This window comes from Lygodium microphyllum, chromosome 26 (assembly GCF_053477565.2).
Source record: "Lygodium microphyllum isolate KBCC chromosome 26, Lygodium_microphyllum_v1.1.10, whole genome shotgun sequence".
Classification (NCBI taxonomy): domain Eukaryota; kingdom Viridiplantae; phylum Streptophyta; class Polypodiopsida; order Schizaeales; family Lygodiaceae; genus Lygodium; species Lygodium microphyllum.
Window position 1 is genome coordinate 35710908 of NC_141160.1, and position 27080 is coordinate 35737987.

The following is a 27080-nucleotide window of genomic DNA, read 5'->3' on the forward strand; positions in this document are numbered from 1 at the left end:
GAGACTCATAAAATGACAATTCCTGCATTGAAGTTACCGACGGTGCAATCTTTAAGCTGTACACAAGGTATCATGACTCTCCACTGGCAAAACGGAACCGAAGTTTAAAAACACGCATAACCGCAGGTGAACATACTCTTAGGAGGAGGTCATGAGGATAATAATAGGTTTATTGCAAATTTTTTTAATTACCTTCCCCCAGCCGAAGCGTGGCTGAGGGAAGGGGATGGGGATATAATGGGAAATTGAGGAGGTGGAAGGGAGGATAGCATGCAGGGGGCCATGTAGGGGAGGGAACCCTCTCCCCCCTTGTCTTATATAAACACCCTCTAAGGGGGAAGGAGGCAAAGCTACGTTGCTACCATTGTGTCGTGCTGCGCCGTGAGGAGGGAGGAGTTGATGAAGAAGAGCCAGTGCTGAAGCTCGTTAGGCCGCCAATCTGCCAGCTTTTCGTGCATTACGCCACGGCGGGCTGTTGCTAACGCCGCCCTTCCCTCATCCACAAATTACCTTCACTTTCTTCCACGTGGGGGCTACAGTCCAGAAGCTCCTTCTAAGAAGCTTCTAAGGGGGCTCTCTAAGGCCCCCTTTCCATTGCAACTCCCACAAGCCTTTTTACCCACCGGTTTTCTTTTAAACCCCTTCCCGTGGTTTCTCCCCCCAAGTCCCTATAAAGACCACCTTACCTCGGGTTTTTAAAGCCCCTTCCCGCGGATTTCCATAAAGCCCTATTAGGCCCGAGTTTTTCTTTAAGTCCCTTCCTATTGGATCTCCATAAGACCTTTGTACCTCGGGATTTAAGTTCCCTTCCATTGCATCTATCACAAGCCCAATCTCCTTGCCGGGTCTAAGGGCTTTCCCATTGAAACCTCCTAAAGATAACTTTTCTTCCCTCCGAGCTTCGAGGAGGAAGCCTATAAGGCTTCCCCATTAGATCCTCAAATAAGCCCATCATGGCTTTGAAGAAGAGGGGTTTCTCTAAGCCCCTTTCCACTCGAATTCCCCCATAAACCCATCTCTAATTTTTCCCCCACACTCCCTCTCCACAAAGATCTTTATCCCTGGAACTTCTATGAAAGGAAGGAGAAGTTCATAAGCCCCCATTTTTGCAAAGCCCATAAACCCATTCCTAGGCAGAATTTCAAGGAAAAGAATCTCTCAAGCCTCCATTTCCGCAAGGTTTTCGCAAGAACCCTCTCACAAATCCCTCTTTTCCGAAAGAAAGAAGGCCCAAGCCAAACCCTAAGGCCTTCCAAAGCCCAATTCTGCAAGTCAATACTTCGGTCAAGGAAGTCGTACCTCAAAGGGAATTGCGCGCATGAGGGAGACGGGCCAAGATCATAAGACTATGGCCAAGGCAAGAAGGTCGAATTCACAATGGCTCTTAAAAAGGCACAAGGCACAACCGCAGGAGGATCATCTCCTAACATTCATGTGGACATTTCACCGAACCCACAAGTCCAGATTTTCTTCCTAATTCTTGATTTACGTCGAAGTATTACAAAAATGCATGGTTAATGCATGGAATTAGGTTGCACTTTGCTTGTAAAATCCACCTAGTTTGAAGAGAATGAATTACATTGGCTATTTCAAAAAGAAATAACTCACGATTGAAGATTGGTCTTTTGTATTTTTTCAACGGAATGAACGAAAGATATCCATACAATTTTAGCAAGTTGCTTCTGTACATTAAAAAGTAACGAATCTAGAATAACTAATGACTATCATTACAAAAGTCGAGATTATTGTTGTACACCTTCGATTGGGAATGGGAAAGATTAAAATTGCATGTCGCATTATTAGACAAATATTTCTCTGTAATGATTCATTAAGAAAGTTGCTAACAATTGTAGGAAATTGCAAGGCATGGAAATGATTCTAGGTTGCATAAAGTAGGATTAACTCTAGTCAATTGGCATAAATCTCGTTCAACTGCGTAGTAGTTAGGAAAGACTGCATGGTTTGTTGTAACCTAAAACCCTAAAAGCTTAGTGGCATGAATTTTATGCAAATTTTAATATGTGCTTTGATCTTAACAAGAAAAGTTAGGATTTGTAATTCTAATCATACGTAGAGGCAATAAATCGTGTGTTTACAAGAATGGTATCGTAATGCAACTAGTTTTTCCCCTCTTTGATCAAGACAATATCTTTAGGAATAGACAAGTAAATTGTTTTACCCTAAACACCTAAACCACAAAGGACTCGTTTAGGATAGTTAAATCGATACAATATACTCCAAGTGCTAACTAGGGTTTAGCTCATTAAGGACTTGACCTAGTCGCACTTATTGCCAAGTCAAAACTCTCATACCCTAAGTCCTGCCCACATTCATGAAATGTAGGGACAATAGGACGTACTTGCAAGAAACGATCAAGGGTTTCTACCCTAAGGATCACTCGTTAAAAAGATGAAACTCGGATTGAGTTGGAACCCTAGGACCAACGATATCGGCCTAGTGCAATTGGAAATGGATTGGATATGAAGACACCCTAAACCCTGTTTCCTATCTAATCATGATTTCGTGATTAGAAGACACCGTTCGATGGGTAAAATAGTCCCATGGATTAGATGCGACACTTATGCAACAAGTTGCAGAGTCGCATGATCTTGTGGTTTGATCACAAAAGAATGGCCAATTCCTCAGAATGAGATTGGAAGATCCTTGTGCAAGATTATCTTGCAAGAGGATGAGTAGTCGCCCTGATAAAGCATGTTTCTTGGGAAAAGTGACCAAGATAAGGGGATTAGATATTTTCTTGGAAGCAAAAGACCAATCAATAATTTGGAGCAACATATTTTTTGTTAATAGAACTTAAGGTATTGGTTAAGTTAGGTTAATAGGGTATGGCCCTAACCCAAGGACATAAGGGTTAACAAACAAACCCCTGGGGATCTTGCCGAGTTGCAATTGATTAGGATCGAATGCTGGATGCATTCAGAGAGAAGGATTTACTCCTTAGCAGTTGGCCAAATAACGACCAGTGGAAATGATTGTGCTTATAACAATTTAAAGAGCACTGTTTGCTTTGTTTGCTCAATGAACTAAAGGATGAAAAGATATCTAATGCTTCAAGTTGAAGGCCTGAAGGGAGAGGCAGCCTCAGTTACCCCTGACTATATGCTTGACCCTAACCAAGGGGGTTGTTAGCCACGCCGGGAAGGTGGACCGAACCCACCGCGAGAGGTCTCTCCGTTGAGTGCTACTTGGAGCAGGAGGATGCTTGGGTGCTAGGGGGCTTTGGTTGTAAATCCCTCGCCTTCCGGTCCCTACACAAGAGGCCAACATGACTCGAGATTGGATCTCGAGGCCCACATACTAGTCTATGGGCGGAATCTTGGATTAGTAATCCCTGTGGATTGCTGGACAGCCTCTGGGCGGATTATGGATGAGCCTACGGGCTGAACTTTATAAATGTATTTCAAAGATAAATATGATAACATGTTGAAAAGGAACTTGTTTGACACTGCTTTTCTATGTCAAGTGCTATGATTACGTGAAGGAACCCCGCTGACAGGATCAAGGTGTCGGGGCGCTATGAGAAGAATGGGTTCCAAAGGAAGGGGTATCCTAATCTTCCGATGACTTACCAATTCCTGAAGATCCATGACCCGAAACCATACTATTATCCAGTTTCCGTAGATAAATGTAATACAACATTATTCTCCCCAAGCTAAATGTAACAATTACTTTGCCATCCCAAGAAATATTGTACTCCGAAAGGACTAGACCCATATAAATGGAATAAGACTTCTTTTTATCAATGTTTGTTTTATCTATTAGAATTGATAAAAAGTAAAGTGGCTAGATTTCTTGGTTGATATAGCTGAATTGGGTATGAAATATAAAGTCATAGCGATTAGTGAGTTATAACGTTAAGAAACCTCTATCCAGGCACAACCCCAGGTACAGATTCCCTGTTCGCCTCCTACATCAAGTACTACCGTGATCCAGGAGAAGAAGTTTCTTCTCAAGTAGATCAAGCTGCCAGAATTTGAGGGGAAAGGTAGGACTGTCCAAGCTGATGCAGAGATTTGGATAGAGTCCATGGAAGATTACTTTGAAGTAGCCGGTACTGCACCCACCAACCAAGCTATGCTCGCCAAGCTGAAGCTCACCGGTGAAGCCAAGCTTTGGTGGAAGCAATGGTGCAGAGATCAAGGGATTGCAGAAGAATTCATTACGTGGGAAAAGCTAAAGAAAGTTGTGCAAGGAAGATAGTTACCACCTGCGTATTGCCCGCAGAAAATGAATGAGTTCTACAAGCTGAAACAGTTGGGACTCACTCTTCACGCATACTACTCAAAATTCGTCTCACTTCTTAAGTATGCGCCACAGATGGACATGACACAGCAGGTGTCAAAATTTTGTGATGGTTTAAACCCACCAGTGAATTGCCCGTCTCGAATCTATGTGCCCAATGGATTTACAGGACGCACTCATTCGAGCTACGCCTATAATTCAGGAGGTACAAGCTAGGCCAAGAAGTAACAAAACTTGGTCTTATAATGACCCGAATAGAGGAGCATATAGGCCTCAAATGAAGAGAGTTCAAGGTCAGAATTGGGGACAAAGAAAGAAATCAAGGACTAATAATCTCAACAACTTTGTCCCTACCCAAAGCAATGGCCAAAATCTCCCTTGTTTCCCTTGCAACGAGCCTGGTCATTTCAAGAGGCAATGTTCCAAGCTTGGAGGAGGACATCGCCAAGCACCTTTCCAAGGAACTGGCCATGGCCAGGGAGCCACTACCCAAGGCAGAGGAAGAATTGCCTATATTGCCAATAGGAAAATGTGCGAAGAAGAAGATCCGACCATGGAAGTAGAGTTTGAAAGGGCGACAGTCCATGTCGCTCTTCACAAGAAAGGCCCAAATTGCCAGTTTTCGGTGATTCAAACACCATCAGACTATCAAGGTAACAGCTTCAGGACCTTGATTGATTGTGGCAGTACACATTCCTTTATCTCACCAGCTTGTGCAAGAAGATTAGGAATAGCCACAGTAGAAGCACCTACCTTGCTTGTGGTATTAGCAAATGGTTGTGAGGTCACTTGTACTAGGCAAACTGCTAAGGTGAAATTCTTTATGGGAGGAAAGACGACTTCGGTCAAATTCAGAGTCATGAACCTAGGTATCCATGAGTGTCTACTCGGAATGGATTGGCTTAAACCTAATGACGCCCACATTCATTGTAGAAAGGGCCAAATTTCCTTTCGGAACTCTGAAGGGGAATTGGTCACAACTCAAGGTGAGGCTGGAAAGCCGAAAATTCAATTGGCCAAAGCATCTCAGATTATAAAGGGAGTTAGAAAGGGGCTACCTGTCTACTTGATTAAGCTCAATAAGTTAGATCAGAAGCAAGAGTTTAGTGAAGGACCTTCATGGCTAAAGGAGTACGCAGACGTATTTCCTGATGAGCTGATAGAACTCCTGCGTCAAAGAGAAGTGGATCGTGAGATCAAGCTAGTGCCAGGAGCTTCATGATGGGACCTGAAATGGGTCGGCACTGGCTATGGCACTAGCAGGATCTCATGCTCATGACACACAAACACCCTCACGGCCTCGCGGACCAGGAGCGTCAATCCAATGCTAAAGGACAAACTACCCTAAAGCTTAATTCCTGCGTTTATAGTTTATATTCCAACGTTTCCCTTAAACTCCTCAGAGGCAGAACCCTTACACATTGGCAATGCCACGATCACACACATATGGAGGCACTCCACCGACTAATAATCGGAGCCCCACTGTAGCTCTCCTACATCGCACGGATTGGCCCTTTGATGCGCCACTAAACATATAATACAAACGAACACAAACCCCTCTCTTTTATATTTCTCGTATTTCCAGGAGATATACCATGCTTCCTCACCAAACAGTCCCTTAGGAAACCGCCCCTCTATCCTACGGCAAGGGATAACCTTACACTCTCAATCGTGGGTCAAAGTCCTAAGAAAACAATTGCCATGCAGTCCAGGAGATTTTCCTTTGATACCATGAACCATGCATAGTGCATAATGTGAATGTTTTAGTGCACAAACAAAAGAAAATTAGCATTGTGCATCGTGCAAAACCAATCTTTCCATGATTTCCATGCTAACGTTTATGTATTGAAACGAGGAGAGACACCGAGCCTTACGCTCATGCTGCCTTTTCCTTTATTTTAAAACAATGTCCTATAGCCATGATGCAACACATAAATCAGATTTTAATTTATATTTTGACGCTCAACCTCCCCTGTCACCCTACCGTTTAATGTTTTGCAACTGTTGATAGGTGAAAGAGTCGTTTTATGTGTATTTCTTTGTAGAGAAAGCGATAAACACGGACAAAAACATAGAAATGAGGGTAAACCGAGGCCAACCTCGTGCTCTACCTTCATTATACATTGCACAAACACTTATGTAATTTTTTGGAATTTTCTTTTTATCATTTCCTACTTTTCTCCCATTTAAAACCTATTTTTTACCATTTTTTGGTATTTTTCCTCTATTTTCTTCAATAAAAAAAGACTAGAAATTAAGATTGATTTTGGGCTATGGCCCTTAGGTTTCTTGACAAAAAAATTCCGTCTGTGTATGTACATAAGCCTTCTCGTATTTTGTCAAGTTAGTCTCTCTCATGGATCATTGAAGACATTAACATACATGGTGAATCAATCTAAAATAAGTGGTGAATATGTCTAAACCTTTTACTCAAGTTTAGAAAGGGGATGTGCTAGATCCTCTTCAAGAGGTTATGGTAATTTCATAGTTCCCCTTCATTTTGCAAAAAAACCCCCATTGTACCCCTTAAATGCGTGTTTTACGGGTTTTATACCATTAATTTCAGCCATATCACTTATGATTTTCTGATTTTCAGAGCATAAACTGATCAAACTCATAGAAAACAACATTATGATGCATAATCAGCCCATGGGAACACTATTTCATCAACCAAATAGCATAAAAAACCATTTTTTCTTCATAAAATTGAATTACTACTTAGGCTTTGTGTCTCGGGATCTCGGTTTTGCTATGGGACTACATGTCAGCCCTCATTCAATGTCCAGCATCTTCAAGATTAGCAATCTTCATGTCCTCATTGATCTGGAAGCAATCCGCTCTCATCCGGACAAGCTTTCCTCCACCATTCTTCATTTTCATCTTCCATACAAGAACAGCCCCTTAGGGGAGAGAGAAAGAGGAGAGAGAAAGACTAAAATCAGAGTTCTTCATCCAGGCCATCATTATGCAAGCGAAGGACAGCAAAATGATCAGCATACAGGAGGGAATCAAGGCCCATGATCACTTGAGTGGGTTGTTTACAGGCTGCATCCTCCATCTCCAAGAATTGGGTGCAAAAATCGGTACCATTTTCTCACGCTCTCTTCTCCTTTCTCTCAACACGTTTTTTTCCACATTTCATGTTGCATGAAATGCTCCAACTCCCCCAAAGGTCACTTCCCACTTGGCCAAAAATAAGTCCACCTTTTCAAATCTTGCCCATTTGTTGGCCATTTCCCAGCCATTTCCCCCGTCCGGGATCCGATTTGAGTGCTGTAAATTTCTCAGCGTTTGGCTTGACATCCCGCATTGGTTGGCAACTCCTGAAAACCCACACGGCAGTCTGAAAAATTATCAAAAATCAACAAGTGTCACTTGGGCGCCTTTTAAGAGTCGTATTTTACTTGACGCTTAAAATCGTCCTAGCTGGAGCCGCCGCCTTCGTCGTTGAATATTTTTCCCCTAAATTCTGCATTTTTTGGCAAATTTTAGGTACATCTCGAGCTCAAAACTCTGCTCTCATTGGCGACCATGGGATAGGGCGACTCGGCCCGTCGAATCCCACAATAGATCTGCACAAAACAACCAAAGAAAGCATCAAGATGATACAAAATAGATACATACTTAAACACAGCACAATGCTCACCCTACCCCCTCACAAAACCAAGGCATGACATCCACAAGGAGTAGGCCTAGCATTTATCTGATAGAAGGTCCGAAGCTAGTCACTAACCAACTGCTCCAACACGGCCAAACTAAAAAGAACTATCAAAGAGGTTGCCCTAAGTGATGGTCTGAACTACTTACCTAACTAAGGACAGCACAACCAAGAGCTCCTACTAGGCAAGGACTCCTATAGCCTGACTAAGAAGTATTTTCTTTCAGACATTGCTTCTTTTAGGGTTTTATGTGTCAGACGCGGGCATGTAAAAAGGAGGGAGCTGAGCGCAGTGACCCAAGGAGAACAGGGCATCGGCCTCAGGTTCTGTCTTGGTATCCAAGAACCTACCAAGCCCTCGCAAGGCAACACTTAATCCTTTTTTGACGCTCACTTTTATTTTCGCTCCAACCTTCCTTACTTTCTTCTTTTCCAGTAAGATGCCACCCCTAGGAAGACAAGGCATCGGCCCCGGGTCTAACTCATCCCCAAGAACCTACCTGACCTTCGCAAGGCGATGATCAACTGCTCATAAATTTTCATTTCTTTTCTTTTTGATTTTTATAGGGGCTTAGAAGCCTTTTTACACACCTTTGTATATATTTATTTTCTTTGAGATATTTAGGGTTTCTTTTCCTTTATTATCATTATTTTTCTTCTGACAGGCTTCTCTAACTATTTCACAACTAACAAGAACTCCTAGAACGACTGCCTAGCAGGCTAGCAGAACAGGGTCACTAGGACCCCCTTCTAAAACAGGTCTTTCAATGCTTGATAATGTCTTTACAGGAGGCAATGACTACTCAGACCTCCCTCAGCCATACCTAACCTAAACCTGGGACTTCATGCCTTGGTTGCCGGTCCCCAACAAGAAAAGAAAATCCCCTACAAGTACACAGTCATATATAGCATAAAATACGGTACTCATAAAGGAGAAATATCACCTGGATAGGGCCATGAGAAGCTTCCACGCAACAAAAGGCTCCTTCCAAGCTCTTCTTCGAACCTGTGTAGCACAAAACTAAAACAAGAAACCATTAACCGCACCTGTACTAAACAGACAACTGGCCCTCTCGACCTAATAAAATAAAGCACTTCACTACAAAACTTGATCGGCCCTCTTGGCCTAATGAAATAAAACATTCAAAACCTCGCAAAATTGGCCCTCTTGGCCTAACGAGATCAAATAGAATAACACCTACACATCCTTCCCTGGAATAATACCGATATACAATAATATGCCCCTTTCCAAGGAGGAAAAACCAGAGCTCCCAGCCCTAAACTAAATGCATAAGGTTATGACCCATCCCTCCTGCATATATAGCAAGAGGCGTACGCATAACATGTTGTCAAATTAACCTATGGGTCCAGGATAATAACGGTAGATTGGTCTCGGATACTCTTTGCATCACCCATATCAACCATCGTTTGCCATATATTGCATGCTCTAATAAAATTCCCCACGAGCGACCAGGTCCTGTTTCATCATTGATAACAATATCCAAACTAGGACCACAATTAGAGAAAAGGTCTTCTTCATAAGCAAGATTTGCCAGTGAATCCGCAAACTGATTCCAGTAACGTGGAATTAGTTGAAAAGACACTCTCTCAAACTCCTCAAGCAGGGTCATGGCAGTTCGATGATACATACAAGGAATGGGATTCCGCACTGTGTATGTCCCATCTAGCTGATTCAGGATCAACTGGGAATCCCCTTTCACTAACAACTGCCGAATACCACCTTGTTTGGCAATATGCAGTCCCATAATCGAGGCTTTATACTCCGCCATATTGTTAGTGAATCCTACCATGAGATAAGCAGCTAGCTTCATCGTAACTCTACGTCGGGGATCTCGGATTACTACTCCAACACTCCCTTTTTTATTAGGGCCCCTGGACGCTCCGTCAAAATATAATATATACGTCCACAATGGGTTTACATAGCCTGCCATCACGAACTCCTCTATTCGTAATTATGGTAGTCAAAATTCAACATGTTTAGAGGGTGAATTGACAGCTCCATCCCACCTTCTTCGTTAAACTCAACAGGGATACTTGTCAACAATCGTAAGCAGTGATGGCAGAAGACCTTGATCTCCCACACAAAGGTCCCGTCTTCTTGCTCAATCACATTGTATCCTTTGCTCCACCAGATGAGTTTTCCCTGATGGTATCTCTGCTCCAAATATGGGTGCTACAAATAAGGAATTAACCACCCCATCAACCAGCTTTTAAGCTCTTTTGCAGGTCTCAAATCATTCCCAGCATGGACCTGCAATGCATTTCTTTTGTATTAGCATACTTAGAAATAATAAGGTTTAATCTTATTAAGATTAACCTTATTTTTAAACTCTACTCCTTGTAGATTAGCTAATAGAGCCATAGACCTATTTTTCCCCAGCCTAACAATCTTGTAGGGGCCATCCCATTTAGGTTCCAGCTTTCCTGGAAACAGCTCCCTACGTGCATCATCATATAGAACTAATTGCCCTTTTTTAAAGGTATACTTCTTCGCTCTAAGGTCATGCAACTGCTTCATCTGACGTTTAGCTACCTCCTGGTATAATAAGCTCTGCAACTTCAGTTCATCCAGGTGGGCTATGGTCGTGAAACGTTCAAAGAGTGAATCCTCATCTCCCAAAGAGTGGTTAATTGCAAACCGTATGGTTGGCAATTCGATTTCAAGGGGTAATTCACACTCTTCCCCATAAACTAATTTAAATGGGGTATGGCCGGTAGCTCGCTTGAACATTGTATTGTACGCCCATACTGCCACATACAACTTCCTGTCCCAGTCTCGTTTCTTCTCAGAGACTATTTTAGACAAGATACCCACAAGCTGCTTATTAGTACTTTCAACTTGCCCATTTGCTTGCGGATTATAAGGGGTCATTTTATTATGCTTGATTTTCCAAGCATCAGTTAAGCTCTTGATCACTTTGTTCAAAAAATGGGTTCCACGGACCGACACTAATTCTTTCGGTGGACCGAAATGACAGATAATCTGCTCTAAAAGGAAATTTGCAGTCTCTTTAGCATTGTCTTGTCTCGTCGCCCGCGCTTCTGACCATTTTGTAAAATAATCAGTTGCTACTATAATGTACCTCTTTTGGGTAGTAGACGATGGGATGATAGGATCCACAAAGTCAATGCCCCACTTCTCAAATGAAAGGATAGCCATGATAAGCGTAAGTGGGCGTTTCCTATTCTCTCTGTTGTCATGTCTTTGACAGGTATCGCATCTCTTAACATACTGAAAGGAATCTTGGAAGATGAACGGCCACCAATATCTAGCTCTTAAAGCTTTATGCGCCATCAACCGTTCAGCGAAGTGCCCTCCACATACAGAGTCATGGAACTCTTCCAAGATGAAAGGAACCTCGTCAAGCATCACACATCGGTGATAGATATCATCAACACCCTGCCGATATAGTGTTCCTACGATCAAGGAAAACTTCAAAGCTTGTTGTTTGATTTTCCTCTTTTTAACTTTTGATAAACTAGCTCCTGTCTCTCTTGTTAATAGATAATGTGTAATAGCAGCATACCAAGATGGGATAAAAGCTGTATCAATTTTAAACATTTTTGCAGTATCAGTTCCTTTAGCCAAAGTCTCTTTCGGCTCCTCGAAATCTACAAGGCATTCCACAATACCTTGCAACCTCGGTGGCTTACTCTTAATATAATAATCGAACTCCTGCAAAGTGATTAACCACTTTGCCAAACGATCAAGCGGCTGTAGCTTGTTCATAAGCAATCTAAGCCCTTCTGCCTTCGTATAGATAACTACCTTTTCATAGAGGATGTAGTGCCTGAATTTCTTAGTCCCAAAGACCATCGCAAGACACAACTTCTCCATGTAGGTATAATTGATCTCTAAAATGCCATTTTTGACTAGCAAAAGCTATCGGATGATACCACTTGTCCTCCCAAATTTGGGCTAAACAGCAGAGCTGATACTATGCATGGTGGCTGCTGAAAATATATAGAAAACCTCGCCTCTTTTAGGTGCTTTTAAAACGGGTGTTTTTACTAACTCCTATTTCACATCCTTGAAAGCTACCTTACAAGGGTCACTCCATTCAAATAGACAGCTAAAGGATAATAAGTTCGTTAATGGCAACGTCCTTTCTGCCAAGGCATTTATAAACCTCCGATAGTACCCTATCAATAACAGAAAGCTATGAACCTCTTTTGGAGTGTGTGGTGGACTCATAGCAACTATAACCTTGATCTTTTCAGGGTCAGTTGCTATTCCTACTGAACTGACCACATGGCCTAGTAATAGCCCATAAGGTACTCCAAAGACATACTTCCGTGGGTTAAGAGCGATACAAAATTGTCTACAGCGCTCAGAGCACTTTCTTAAAATAATCAACATCCTTTCTCTTATAGTGGCTAACCCCAGGTCATCAATAAATACTTTCAGCTCGTCTAGGGAGATGTCACCAAAGGTCTTGCCTGCTGTTCGTTGCCATGATCCAGGTGCATTGCACAAACCAAAGGCCATCACATGGTAAGCAAAAGTACCAAAGACAGTAATGAAAGTCATTTTCAACTTGTCCTCGTCTTCAATTTCCATCTGGTTATATCCCACAAAGAAATCCATGAATGAATATATTTCCCTACCCGCTAATTGATCCAAAATTTGGTCAATAAATGGCAACGTGTACCAATCCTTAACTGTCTGCTTATTCAGCTCTCTAAAATCTACACATAGTCGAATCTGGTTGTTTTTCTTCTTCCTGATGACAACTGGTGAACACCATTCTGTGTGTTGAATAGAGAAGATCAAACCAGCTTTTCGTAACTTCTGTAACTCCTCAAACAGCCCGTCGCTCAATTCAAAAGGCATACGCCTTACCTTCTGACGCACAAGACGACTGCCTTCTTTTACAGGAATAGTATGAACAGCTAGGCTGGGAGAAATGCCTCTCAGCTCATCATAACTCCAAGCAAAGATGTCACGGAAGTTCCTTTCTGCTGAACTGAGCATGGAACCTAATTTAATTGGCCACGATTCATTCGGCGTGCCAAGATCCAACTCAATCACATCCGCATCTCTTATCCTATCTTGCGGCTCTATCGGCTCATTTAGAGTTATCTGGTAGATATCCTCTGTAGTGGACCCCTCTTTAGATTCATCACTGGATGATGTCTCACTACCAGATGGATCGTCTGCTGTGTCTAATTCAATAGAAGATAAAGGAGCTCTCTCACTTTGAGGAGACTTAGGGTAAGCATCGACCATCACTCGATTAGCACCTCTACCTAGAACCACTCAACCGATGGGTATATTGACTTGATAGTCTATTCATAAGATCCAAGGACTACCTAGCAAAACTAGATAGCTAGGACGTCGTACAGATCTTATCACCCTAAAGTCCAAGAAGCATTCTACACTCACAACCGTAACGTGGACTTTAGTAACGCAACCTTCTGGTTTTCTTAGACTATCATCAGCCATTCTAAGAAGGGTGGAGCTCTCTTTTTGGATGCCTAGACCTAGCCTCTCCATCAATTTTGAACTCATTATATTAACGGAGGATCCAGTGTCTACAATGGCATGTTCCACTAATATTCCATCCATGTATGCTGGAACCCTAGGGCAATTCTTTTCAGCATGATCAAACCAATCTTCCCCTACTCGTGCTATGCCCATAGGTTCTACAATATACCCAATACGCAAGATCTTCTTGAATTCCTTGCATACTCCTGGAGATAATTTGATCAACTGTAGAAGGTTTATGTCTGGTTTTACTTCACAAAGAGAACTTGCTAAATCAAAGTCATGATAAGTAGCCAAAGCTCTCTTTTCTCACCAAACCATTCTCTCTTTTGGTCTTTGGACCGGTTTTGGTGCTTCTTTCTTAACTCTTGCCTTCTTTCTTGGTACTTCCTCATCCTAGAGCTATTTTAGTGATTGATCATTGCATAATCACTCTCATTTACTGAAATAATCACTTCCAAGTGCCTCAAATTCTCATTTCATTTACCTAATCCTGATATTGAATTGTTTGCTCTTTTTTTTTCATTGATATGAGTAAAATTTTACCCAATGGTAAGTGGAATAAAAATTGTTAAGTAGTGAGTCACAGCTGAGGTTATCCCTTACCTATCCCCATTTCAATTTCAACCTATTCCATTCAAGTTCTTGCATATCATAAAAGGGGCAATAAAATTCTTTTCATTCCATGCATTTCATGTTGATTTTTAGAGCCTAGCATTGAGCTGCCATGTATATACCCACGAGGAAAAGTGGATGCCAGGCGAGTTGGTAGGACAAAAGAGAGGTGACCCTCCCCTACTGATAACGACCCCAAAGGGGAGCACAAGCCGGCTTGAGAGGGAAATTTTCACATCCCTCAAGTCTCGGATCCCATGCATTTAAAGTTTAGGTGCAGGTACAACTCAAGGGAACAAGAATTCAGTTTTTAGCATGGTATTTTTGGCATTGGATCAGCATTGAGGTTTCGGGATAGGGTATAGAAATAGGGTCCCATTAATCTTGCAGTCCACAGTGGATTATTCAAACATTTTGGTTATTGCAGAGGGTATTTTCAGCTTTAGAAGATGTGTTGAGTTCCCTTGTAGGTCTACACGGTTGGTACATGCATGAAAATTTAAGGTACAAGTCATTAAATGATCAAAACAGAGCATTCACAGGTTTCAAGAATTTCCAGATAGCTACAGTAAATTGTTTATAGAATTTTCTATATTCAACAAATTTCAACACTTGATAGTTCACTAGAAAGGGGACTTCTCAAGCTTCAAGCAGAGCCAAAGAGTTTGTTATTCAGAGCATTAAACTCAAGATATTTGAGTTTTTCTTCTGCTATATATACAGGACATGAAGTTACTCATGGCAAGGAATAAGAAAAAGGATCCTATTTTGGAGACCATCAATGAAGAGCTGAGAGAATACAAAACATGAGCATGAACATGAAACCCCTCAAGAAGCTATATGCCACATGCATTATGAGAATGAAGAGGTTGATGTAAGCTCCATTCATTCTCCTATCAATCAACCAATGAATGGAGTCGAGATGTCCCATGCTTCCATGAACTCTAACAACCTATAACAACTCTCAAATGATATTAAAGAGATGAAATCAGGCTTTGATGGTATGAGTATGGGTATTGACAAGTTAGTGGCCATCTTTAGTGAAAAGATGTTGCCTACAGCTGGTCCCAATTTTCCAAACCCTCCTTTGGCTGAAGAGCAACCCAAACCCTCTACTCCAAAGGTGGTAGGACAATTTGAGATTGGGGAATCATCAAAGGCTAAAGATTTTACTCAGCCCACTTCATTTCAGCCTCAGCCCCATCAATCAAAGGCCTATTCTTAGCCACGTGGGCAAGATCCACACGATAGGGCTCAAGCAAGCTCTAGACAGCATGAAGAGGACATCCACGGTTGCAATCCATTTTATAAACAATTTTATCCTCATCCAAATATTGGTGGGTATGAACAAGGTCATATGAATTTAGCCCCAAACTCTTATGGACAACAACAACACAATCCTCATACTCAAGTTCAGCCTCATAGGCCAAGCCCTTTATCCAATCATGGCTGGCCTCAACAAAACATTGGGCAGCAGTCACCATTTAATACTCCTATGCATCAACAACATCAAGGGTACCATGGACAACCTTCCAATATGGGCAACACTCATTTTCAGCCTCAAGAACATTATTTCCAGCCACAAGGTTATGGTGTGCAGTATGGACAGCAAACCCCATATGCACAAGGAACTTGGAATAATGAATTTACTAGGCAAGGCTCATTTGGTAACTCTTTCGGATAGCAACACCATAATGGACAGCAACAGCACAATGGGCAGCCATCTCAATATGAGAGAGAATATAAAGAGAAAATTGTCATCTCAAATTTCAAAGGAGACAATCCTTCACCCACGGAGTTGGAGGAGTGGTTTAACAAATTGGAGATGTACTTTTCCTTATATCCAAGGTCCAAAAATGCCAAAGTGAAGTTTGCGTCCCTTAATTTAGAAGGCAATGCACATACTTGGTGGAGATATATGACAAGAATTAGGCATGACTTCTTATCTTGGGAAGCACTAAAGAATGCTATGATTGAAGTCTTTGTCTCTCCCATTGAAAAAGAGTGCTTAGAAAAGAAATGGTACACCCTTGAGCAACGTGGTCTCTTGGTTAGAGAGTATTCAAATTAGTTTTTAAACCTCTCAATGTATGTTCATGGAGTTTTCGATAGTGCCAAATTGAAAAAGTATATATTTGGTTGGAGTCTACCTTGTCATCCAAAGCTGGAGCCATAAAGCCTACATCTTTGCAAGCTGCCATTCAATTGGCTGAGCGTTACGGACAGAAATACAAGATTTTCTAGCAAAAAACAAGGCATTTATTTTAGCCTACACAATTTCCAAAGACATCAGGCCATTATGGGCATGTAAGGACTGATTTCAGTCCTTACATGCCCATAATGGCCTGATGTCTTGTTGGAATTGTTGAACAGTGCTGCATGAGGGAGACAAGGAACGGAGGAAGAGAGAGGCGAAGAGAGACACGAGACACCAAAATTGGAACCCCAGAAGTGTGTCAATTGAGCGCACATGATAGGAATATATAGAGAGGACCTAGGGCGCTATATATAGACAGACTATATATAGCTAACACCCTCGCTCAAATAAAGGTCCCTTACTATGGATGAAAAAACCCTTGGGGGTTCAAGGGAAAAACCCATAGCTCTATATAGGCCTACCGCTATATTAATATTCAAAATATAAAATTACAAAGTTGAACTTATAAGAGCCTATTCATAGGCATCAAAGGAGCTACATCACTTAGGAGCTACATCACTTCTGAATTACAACAGCCTATTCAGAGGCATCAAAAGAGATTTATCACTCCTAAATATACATGTAAAATAAGGATAAGCGACATCACTGCGAAAGATAAAATCTCCAAGAAATTCCTTCAACTGAACTTGGGATGTAAGCAGTATATCTGTCACATCAAAACTTAAAGAAAAACGTTACAGTGACATTAGAACAACACAAGGTCTAAAGAGACGGTTCGCGACGCCGCTCTATAGACAACATAACACACGTGGGTCCCCATCAATAGAATATAAATAAAATAATTTGTCATCAGTTGGAATATAGCTGACTATATATAGTTAACATGAATTTCAATTTATGGACCAAAGCAATACCTACAACAAGATACCAACTTTCCCCATTGTTTATGGACCAAAGCAAGGGAGCAATTTGAGATCTAATGCTGAAAATAAGTTTGATGGAAAAAGGAATCATATTAGTGCAAAAATTTTAGCCCCTATCCAAGGCAAGCATGTGTCTAATGATAAGCTCAAAGAAATGTATGCCAAATGACTATGCTTCAAGTGCAGGGAGAAATGGTCACCCTGTTGAGATATCGAGCTCCACTCGTGATACGCCAGGGTGACCGTTGTGTATTTATGTCACCGACTTGTCAGTTGCAGACGCGGTTGGTACACTGCCCATGAATAATAGCTACATGATAGCTATTGTTATCTACTCTAGTTCGTGGCTCAGTTAGTATGCCACCTTAGTTAGTTGAGTTTGGTTTGAGACCCATATATAGGGTTCTTCTATTTCTTTGTATTAGAGTTCTTTTGGCTTACACAACTAAGAAGAGGAAAACTGTTTTCAGCCTCCACCCTTGTGTGTATTCCCCCATTGTGCAAGCAAGAAAGCTACAAGTGAGACTCCTTCCTTCTCTCCCACAATCTTGACATGGTATCAAAGCCTTGTTCGTGGTAAGGAGCTCAAGAAAGCAAGCCAAGCTCGCGGCGGTCTGGTAAGAGGAGCAGTGTTGCTTTCACTTTCTGTTTTGGGAGCAAATCTCTGCAGGTAGCACAGCCGGAAATTGCAGGAGTGCATTGTCTCAGGTTGAGACGCCCTTCGCGACCTTGTTTTTTTTATTTGAGGCCATTTCGGGGCCTGTTTTGGAGGCGGAAGTTTTCTGCACGCACTCAGGAAAAGGCCCAGTTTTATGCTGTGCAGCACTGTTCTACAGGTCGGTGAAAAGTTTCTGTAGAAATTGCATCGTATGCTTCTGCGCAGAGACATTGGGAGTTACAGAATCATCCCTGTTACCTGTTGATGCAAAATCGTCACTAGGAAGTGACTGTGTGGTCAAATACCACTTTCGTCAGTTTTGCAGATTTGCCTTTGTGAGGCTGAAGCTGTGTTGTTTGCAGTGACAGAATTTTTTGCAGTGTTCTGTAATGGCGTCTGATTCTCTCTCACAGATTAGGTTATGTGCATGCTGTTCATCCTGAGTTTGTTTGCAGGTTGAAGAAAGCTTTGTATGGCTTGAAGCAAGCACCTAGAGCATGGTCTGACAAGATAGGACAGTATCTTGTCACTATTGGCTTTCAGATTTCCAAGGCAGATTTCTCACTTTATGTGAGAAAAACAGAGAAAGGTTCTGCTGCTTGTCATTTATGTTGATGATTTGATTATGACAGGTGACAGTGATGAAGATATCCTTCATGTGAAAATGCTATTGAAGCAGAAGTTTGAGATGAAGGATTTGGGAGAGCTCCGTTATTTCTTGGGCATTGAGATGATTAGATCACCAAGTGGGATACAGCTCTTGTAGAGGCAGTATGGATTGGACATGCTGTCCAAATATGGGATGACAGGCTGTAAGCCTATTTCAGTTCCTTTGGAGCAGAATGTGAAGCTGAGCGCAGATGCAGGTGAGCTTCTGGAAGACCCTACTATGTACACACGCATAGTAGGAAGCTTGATTTATATGACTATTACCAGGCCAGATTTGAGCTATGCTGTTGGATTGGTAAGTCAGTTTATGCAGGCTCCAAGGAAATCGCATTTGGATGCGGCTAGACGCATACTCAGGTATGTGAAGTCCACATTGCAGTATGGACTATTTTATGAGACTGGGGTTCAGATACAGTTGCATGGATACACTGATGCTGATTGGGCTGGTAGTATTTCTGATAGATGATCTACCAGTGGTTATGTGTTCTCTTTTGGGAGTGCTGCAGTCACTTGGAGCAGCAAGAAACAGCCTAGAGTTGCCTTGTCGAGCACAGAGGCCGAGTACAGGGATGCAGCAATGGCTGCATGTGAGGTAGCTTGGTTGCATAAGCTACTTTATGATATGCATCAGTCTACAGATGGACCAGTTGTCATTTATTGTGACAACATGAGCAGTATACACTTGGTAAATAACCCAGTCTATCATGCTAGAACAAAGCACATTGAGGTGCATTATCACTATGTGCGAGAGAGGGTTTTACTAGGTCTTATTGATCTAGTTTATGTCAGCACAGAGGATCAGGTAGCTGACATATTCACGAAGGCATTGGGCGCAGAGAAGCTGCGCAAGTTCAGAGACCTGCTTGGTGTGCAGGAATTGGGATTGAGCTCGAGGGGGAGTGTTGAGATATCGAGCTCCACTCGTGATACGCCAGGGTGACCGTTGTGTATTTATGTCACCGACTTGTCAGTTGCAGACGCGGTTGGTACACCGCCCATGAATAATAGCTACATGATAGCTATCCTTATCTACTCTAGTTCGTGGCTCAGTTTTAGTATGCCACCTTAGTTAGTTGAGTTTGGTTTGAGACCCATATATAGGGTTCTTCTATTTCTTTGTATTAGAGTTCTTTTGGCTTACACAACTAAGAAGAGGAAAACTGTTTTCAGCCTCCACCCTTGTGTGTATTCCCCCATTGTGCAAGCAAGAAAGCTACAAGTGAGACTCCTTCCTTCTCTCCCACAATCTTGACACACCCAACCATAAGTCCAGGTGCAAGGCTAAGAATTTGAAGGTTAGCATGATTTATGATGATGATTCTAATGTTGAACCTATTGAGGGGAGTCTTGCACAGCTTGAAGGCTCTACTACTCAAGAAGAGATGCATGAAAATAAAGAGAGTATCCATGATGAGTTTTATGACCCAATGGATGGCTTTCCTTTTGATTTGGATGGTCATTACATGGATGATTCTTGGACTGATTTACATCCTTCGCTATGTTCCATATCAAATGATGCATGGAGTGGTTCAAGAGGGGACAATACCCTACACCTCAAAGGCCAAATCAAGGGAAGGACTGTTGACATACTCATTGATACGAGTAGCACACATAGCTTCATCAATTCCAAATCACTCAATGGGCTGAAATTGAGTACACATGATATGCCTTCTTTCCTCAAAATCCAAGTGGCAAATGGAGACTTTGAAAATAGCAATCAATGATGCCCAAATGTTCCTATTACTCTATCTCCATTGTGTACTACATCAGTGAGTTTGATCGCATTAGTAATGGGTCCCATTGACATTATACTTGGCTGCAATTGGCTGAAATCTTTGGGCAGATTTACTATGCATCTTAACAAGCTCGAAATGGAATTTCAATGGTGTGGACAACAAGTAACTTTACATGGTGTTGAGAAGAAGAAAATGGAGGTGATCCGTCCCAAGAAGATTAAAAAAGAGATAAATGCAAAGGCATGCATGTTCACTATTCTTCTCTCAAAGATTGATGAGGATCATCCCTCTCCTCCTACCAATGACATAGATTCATGTCTTTGCAAGTTGGTGAAGGATTATGATGATATTTTTCAACCACCTACTTCTCTTCCTCCCAAAAGAGAAGTGGATCATCCTGTAGACTTTCTGCCCAACACCAAGCCTATTAACAAACCACCATATCGCCTCTCCAAAGTGGAAAGGAAAGAGATAGAGCGCCAAGTGAAAGAACTATTATAAATGGATCTCATCAAGGCAAGCCAATCGCCTTTTGCCTCTACAGTCCTTCTTGTAAAGAAGAAAGATGGCTCTTTTCGCATGTGTATCGACTACCACGATCTTAACAAGGTCACTATCAAGAATAGGTATCCAATACCTAGAATAGATGACCTCCTAGATGAATTGAAGGATGCTAAGGCGTTCTCCAAGATTGACTTGAGATCGGGGTATCATCAAATACGCATGAAGGAAGGGGATGAGTTTAAAATAGCCTTTAGGATGGAAAGAGGCCTCTATCAATTCATGGTTATGCCTTTTGGTATATCCAATGCTCTAGCCACATTCCAATCTCTTATGAATAAGATACTTCAGCCCTTGCTATTTCGAACAGTTTTGGTGTTCTTTGATGACATTTTGATCTATAGCAAGAGCAAAGAGGACCATTTACAGCATGTAAAAGAAGTCTTTGATATATTGAGGAAGCACAAACTATTTGCCAATGCAACTAAGTGTTCATTCAGGACAAAGGAAGTTGAATATTTTGGGTCATATAGTGGGAGAAGATGGAAACAAAGTGGATCCTAAGAAGGTGCAATGCGTCAAATACTGGCCTACCCCAACTAATGCTACTTCTTTAAGAGGTTTTCTTGGGCTATCATCCTTTTACTGTAGGTTTATGAAGAATTATGCTCATGTTGCAGCTCCTTTTACCAATCCGCTAAAAAAAGAGGCCTTCTTTTGGGATGAAATCGCCGACAAGAGCTTTAATGAGCTGAAGCAATTGCTTGTCTTAGCACCAATACTAGTTTACCCTTATGCGGATGCTAGTGGTAGAGGTTTAGGGGCTATTTTGGTTCAAGAGCATGGTGTCATTGCATTTGAGAGCAGAAATTTCGATGATAAAGAGAGGGAGATGCATGTGTATGAGCAAGAGATGCTTGCTATTCTACATGCGATCAAGAAATGGCATCATTATCTCTATGGAACACATTTTAAAGTCAAAAGCAATCATAGGGTGTTGATGTATTTTCTCTCACAGCCCAACCTTTCTCCCAAGCAAATGAGATGGTTGGCTACCTTGCAGTCATATGATTTTGAAATAGCATACATGGCTGGAAAGGATATCATTGTTGATGATGTGTTATCTAGAATGTGGGCATGCAGTTTATCTATAGTGTCTACAATTTATAAGGATTGGATAAACGACATCCAAGAAGAATATGTGCTGGAGGAGCATGTTGTCCAGATCTTACAGAAATTACAGCAAGGACATGATGAAGTATTTCCAAATTTCAAAGTGCATAATGGACTCTTATGGTTTAAGGGTAAAGTGTACTTGGTTTCTAACAGTAAATTCAAGCTAAAAGTACTCCATGAGATGCACTCATCACCAATGATTGGTCAATTAGGTCTTTTCAAGACCTTTGACAAGGTCCATAAAAGTTTTTATTGGAAGGGTTTATAGAAGGATGTCAAGGAGAATGTATCCAAGTGTTTAGATTGCCAAGAAAATAAGGACTCCACTTTATTACTAGCCAGACTCCGTTATCCTTTACCTATTCCTATGGGCAAATGGACCGACATTTCCACAGACTTTACAATAAGATTACCTACTACTAGTCATGGATGGAATACTATCTATGTGGTTGTTTATAGATTGACTAAATCAGCCCATTTTATTCCAACCAAAATACAATATTCAACAAGGCAAGTGGCTGAGCAATTTATGGAAGGTGTGTTCAAGCTGCATGGTATGCCAATGACAATAGTATCGGATAGAGATGCAAAATTCATGGGAAACTTTTGGAGAAGTCTATTCTCTTCTATGGATACTTTTCTCACTCCTAGTACAGCCTATCACCCTGAAACCGATGGGCAAATGGAGAGAGTCAATCACTGGGTGGAAGTGTACCTTAGGCATTATTGTCATGACACACAAGTTTTACGGGATCGTTGGATCCACCTTGCTGAATTTTTCTATAACAACATGTATCACATGAGCATAGGTATGTCCCCATTTGAAGCACTTTATGGGTACAAAGTCCAAATCCCATCAGTTTTGTTTCATGAAGATATCAACCCCCAAGCAAAGGAAGATTTGGAAAGGATGGAGACGCTCATTAAACAATGCAAGGACAGCATAAGGAAAGCATAAGAAGTAATGAAAGCCTATGCCAATGAGAAGAGAAGACATTTGGACTTCAAAGTTGGAGATTGGGTGTTTCTTAAAGTGCCCAAGACACACTATGCTTCATTGAAGGGTGGGAACACTATGCTTCATTGAAGGGTGGGAGCAATATGCATAGTGGTCCAACAAATCAAGCCTCTTTCTTATTTGCAGGCATTATATATTGTAGTTAAACTCTAACAGTTTATATTGTGCAAAAAGGTGTCATTGATTAAAGCTAAGATCTTGATCTACATTGCTATTCATACAATTTCATTTATGTTGGGTTGGCCAATGTGCTTGATTAATGCAAGATATGCTTGATATGATGTTTTTGATTGAGAATACTGGTGAAATATATAGAAAATCTTGAGATAAGAGATGGTACACTAGCAAATCAATTGACCTATGTGGTGACATATATAACAAAGCTTGAGGATAAGAGATAACACATTGGCAAGTCAATTGGCACATATGTGGTGACTTACTAGACCATCCCACTTGCAATTGCATGCAAGTATCAATAGGTGGATAAAGCACGAATGGTTTTTAGCTAGAGAGAGATAATGCAATGAAGGTGTATATGAAAGAGATAGAGAAAAGCATATTATCCATCAATCAATCAAAGATATGTATATGAAGTGACTTGATATAGTAATTAGAGTATCGTCGTTTTTAGGATGCTCCATTGACTTGTGCAAGTTCTCATAACCTTGAAGTAGATAGCTCACAGGTTTTATGGACCATATTTGGTAGTGGAAAAAGTTGGAAAGCTTGCTTATAAGCTCCAACTACCTTCTTCCACTAGAATACATGGCGTATTTCATGTTTCACAGCTTAAGAAGTATGTTGGACCTGATGTGTAGGTATTGGAAGAGTTGCCACCAATGGATGAAGCAAGACTTATCATATATGAACCTGAAAGTATTATTGGAAAGAGAGAAAAAATGCTCACAAATCGTACTCTTACTGAGAACCTAATTAAGTGGAAGAGCTTACCTATAGAGGAATCTTCTTGGCAACCATCCACTTATGTGAATGATTTTCCTTGGTTATTCTAGGATGATACATGACAGACTATGTAGGGACAACTTGCTGTGAGATATTACTATTGGTAATAAAATTGTCCTGACTTGATCAAAAATTGATTTTGATGTTATGGGGTGATACTAGGGATTGTATACTTCATTTCTATACTTCATTGGACCACTCTATCAAAATTTATGATAGGCTTTGTAAATCAGCCCTGTTTGGACAGCAGCCAGTTTACTCACAGTTTGGTATACATAAAGGTCTCTCTTATATGGAAAGTGCTTTTCTATCATATCGGAGCTACATGGACATGATTACTATCCTCATTGGCTTGTATTTGGTCCATTTATCCTTGGTTTTGAGGACAAAACCATCTTAGGATGGGATGGTTTGTCATGAAAGAAAATACCTTGATCTTTTTGTACTTTGGAATCATGCTAATTCCATACCTTGTAATTTCCGGCCCTTGTAAATTCAGCCCTTGCCTATGTAAATGTACCCTTAACTTTGGAGAGGAGAAGTTAGGATAAAGAAGGCAAGAGGCTAAGAGAAGACATCTTTTGGCTCATTCACTAAATTTTACTGTTCACTTTCTGCTTCCTTCTTACTAGATGAAGCATCAGCCGTGGCTGTCATGTATTTTTGGAACTCTCATCATTAATACATGGCAAGATGTCTTAGTGCAATATTTCTTTTGTTATTTCATGTCTATTTCAGTTTTAGTTAGATTTCTTTTCCTGGTTGAATGCTTCATTACATAGGTTTAGATTTAAGTATTAAAAAAATATAAAATAATGCAATTAACATTAACAACCAAGAAGTCACGTACTTTAATAGTGCTCAAACAAATACATTAATTACTCCAAGCATAACAATTTTGGAGGTTAAGAATAAGAAAAATTGCACTTAGTGGTGACAATTCTGAGCCTTCATAGATTTGATCAAGCATTTTAGTGCTAAGGAAAGTTTTTTTGTCAAGCATGCCACTTTCACCATACCAGCCATTAATAAAGTCATCCATTACATCATCATCATCAATGAGATCATCCTTGTCATCAAGTTGTGAGTCATATAGTTTCTTTAATTTGGAATAAATGCTTGGATCACTCCTGCGAAGGAGTTACATGCACTCAATTGACATATGAAAGATGCCATGAGAGGATAGATGTACATCCCTCTCAACATCATAATCCAAAACCTATCATATTAGCATGATTATGAGCATTTAACATGGAAGAAAGACCTTTGATATTTTATAAAAATTGCTTATTCATTAAACAAGTATATACACACTAGCCTGAATAAACACAATACATACAAGTGAGAGAGAATCTCCATGGTATCATAGTTTGTATTAGATGTGCATGATTAGACAATTAGATATATAAAAGACATCTCAAGAAAAGAGTATGAAATCTTGTTCTATATTGGACATTATGTTTAAAAACATCACTCACTTTTTATTTTACAACAACTAAAAGTAATATTTCGACAAGCTAAATTAGTTGTACTATATTCATCTAGGGGAGCTTCATCCGCATTATTTTGCTTCAGGCTAACACAAATGTAACTGATAGTCTAACATTCTCAAAGCAATGGAGTTCTAGTTTTTATTCAAATTGTTAGTTTAGTTACTCAGATTAACCATGTACATAATTGGTGGGAAATTCTAGAGTGATGCAAGAAAATTGAAAAACTATTTATAGACATGGACAAGCCAAGAAAATAAGACCACCATGGGAGAGAAAAACCATCTAAATTTCAGTCTAGAGGTGGAGGTGCTCTTTCAAGCCTATGAAATCCATAGTTCACTAGCTTATCACTAGCATTTACAAGAATATATATTGGAACATCTTTGCTCATGGATCCTAGTTCATGGCCATTTTATCAATCCATAAATGCACAATTACTTTTTGCACTCCTTTCTTGGCTTCTATTAACTAGATGTGCTATGTTTCCTTATGTATATGGCTTGCCATCTACATAAAGTCCTTGGTCCTCTATCTAGGTAATTGCTTGATGATGTCATGTGTGAGAATGAAAATCATCTTAACCATAGATGATATCCTCATCACTGTCAATTATAGATGCATATACCTATCAACTATTATTTGCATTATTGATATAACCAACTATAAGAATCCAATACAATAAAGATAAGAATAAATAATACAAACCATAGGATAATTTTGGTGTGCGGGCATTGGTCATGAACATAAATATCACAAGAAAACTTATGCAAACGACACTCATGTTGTGACCTTCGATGAGCCTTCAATGTAATCCTTGGCATCTATCAGACCAAAATGGAATCCAATCATAGTAAGATGAAGGTTTGAATCCACATGAGTTGGTACTCTCTAGAGTTCCAAGGATCTCTTCTCCATGTCCTATCATAGTAGCATGACCTCCATGGCTGAAATATGGAAGCAATTGTGTATGAGAGAATTCTGAATCTATAGAAAATATTTGTGATAAATAACAAAACAACATCAAAACATCAAAATTAGGTGCCAATCCTTTTAACTTTAAAAATCTATTCATTGATTTGTTTTTTTGTCATTTTACTTATATGGGAATAACTTTTTTTTAAATAGTATTCATTGCATAGAGATTATCAATAAACAAGATTAGAATGGCCAATGAATACGTGAGCAATACGATGAATGGGTTCTTATTCTTGTGAAGTAGACCATGTGAATAATCTAGCATCTCAAGTCTTAGATATAGATAATTTTGTTAAGCATAAAATAATTTCAATAATACAAAAGAAAAATGCTATTTGCAATCACATCATATATCTGATTACAAAGAAAATACACGTCAATAAAAATACAAAGTTTTGTGTGTCAAGAGGCTTCATATAGCTTGATGTAGTAGTTGTAGAGAGTTTTGTGCTCCAAATCATGATAGTTTGACATCATCATCGCATCTAATACATTACGAAATCCCAAAAATTATGACTCCATAAGCTTATGAGTGAGAAATAACAAAACTAAGTGCTTATCATCTTCTCCTCTTTTGCACATGATCCTCTTTCTTTTATAAAGAAACCTAGGAAATCTTTCTAAAAATGGAGCACATAAAGAAAATGGCAAAACATTACATGTTTAATTTTTTTAATAATGTGGCTTGTATTGAATAGAGTAAAAAAGAAACAACAATACACATGGGTATAGTAAGGATCTGGCTCATTAACAAAAGCTTCCTAG